The 1,728-nt window shown below is 38.1% G+C and overlaps 1 pseudogene; it reads left to right on the top strand.

Moving 5' to 3' along the window:
* LOC109352942 overlaps positions 1–688 on the top strand; it is a 7,638-nt pseudogene extending 6,950 nt beyond the window's left edge.

Raw genomic sequence — 1,728 nt, 5'->3', positions numbered from 1 at the left:
GAGATTTAGTATGTCGATATGGGTTACTAGACCAGATCATCACTGATAATGCGACCAACCTGAACAATAAGATGATGACCGAGATGTGCGAGAAATTCAAAATAAAACATCATACATCCTCGCCATACACACCCAAAATGAATGGAGCCGTGGAAGCAGCCAATAAGAATATCAAGAAGATAGTCCAGAAGATGGTTGTGACTTACAAGGATTGGCACAAAATGCTACCATTCGCCCTACATGATTATCGTACTTCAGTCCACACTTCTACGGGGGCTACTCCATACTCCTTGGTTTATGGTATGGAAGCTGTTCTTCCACTTGAGGTAGAGATCCCATCTCTAAGAGTATTAGCCGAGGCTGGTCTGAAAGAGTCAGAATGGATTCAAGCTAGACAAGATCAATTGAATATGATAGATGGTCGGAGGCTAACTGCAATCTGTCATGGACAATTATACCAAAAAAGAATGATGAAGGCATATGCAAAGAAGGTCCAACCATGCCATTTCAGGGAAGGAGATTTGGTGCTAAAGAAGATCTTAACCGAGGAAAGTGGGCTCCAAATTATGAGGGTCCCTATGTAATCAAGAAAGCTTTTTCTGGCAGGGCCCTAATCCTAACAGACATGGATGGGGAAGATCTGCATCTCACCATAAATTCATATGCAGTAAAGAAATATTATGCCTAGAGGGTACTTCCAAAACAAAGCAAAAAAAGAAAAAAAGAAGAAGAAGAAAAAGAAAAAAGAACATTCATGCATCGATCGCAATATTTTTATTTACCGTTTTGCACGAGGTAGAATGATGTAAACAAAAATCGTATGGTGTAGACCTCTGACAGGTCGTCTTGATGACACAAGGCGTTCTTGATATTCCAAAATACTAAGAAGATATCCCTAGTCACCCCTTTGATCCAAGACGATATGAAAGAAGTTCATTCGAGAAAGAAACATCTTTAAAATATTGTGAACCTAGGGAAATGGTAGTTTTCCAATAAACATTCACAGAGCCCAAAAGAAAGGATGATATTATAAAAAGAAAAGCATGTAGGAGTTTCAATAAAATCCTATGCAAAAGTTAGGGTACATACAAACAAAAACTCAAAAGAGAAATCTTACGAAAGGTTAATTCATGAAGATGGTAGAAATAAACATCCTACCCAAAGATAGGCTCTAGAGAAGGATTGGAAATAGGATTATAGGGGTTATGGAGGAATATGGGATGGGAAACACATTATTTGAGTCATATATCTATTCTTTGTTAGCCACTAGCCAAGCCACGTTACAAGCTCTAAAAGTCCTTGTTGAGAGTCGAACGTCTGAGGTACATATCAGAGCATAAAATAAACTGACTCCAAAATAAGTTGGTGCATATCTTTTTCAAAACTTTTACATATTGTGATCCTCGCATGAATAAAATAAAAAATAAATGTTTCAAGGGCCCGTTAAGTTGAAAACCTGAAAGGGCGACTTAAGAAAAAATTAGGGACACTAAAAGAAAAGGAAGTACCTCTCAAAGCATAGTATGTCAATCAAACATCACCAAAAACTGGGGCAGAATTTTGGTTGGTTCAGGAGAATGCATCAGATAACACAATCCTCTTTGAAGAAGTCAACATCAGAGTTAGAGAGTTGGGGCAGATTATGAATTGCTCAAGAAACCCATCAAATAACAACAGTCTCCTCTTGAGGAATCAGTAGTCAGACCAGAAACTGGGGCAGATTTTGTA

Source organism: Lupinus angustifolius, chromosome LG07 (assembly GCF_001865875.1).
Source record: "Lupinus angustifolius cultivar Tanjil chromosome LG07, LupAngTanjil_v1.0, whole genome shotgun sequence".
In the NCBI taxonomy this organism is placed as follows: domain Eukaryota; kingdom Viridiplantae; phylum Streptophyta; class Magnoliopsida; order Fabales; family Fabaceae; genus Lupinus; species Lupinus angustifolius.
The sequence above is the reverse complement of the archived record's forward strand: the minus strand, read 5'-3'. Positions and strand labels throughout refer to the sequence as shown.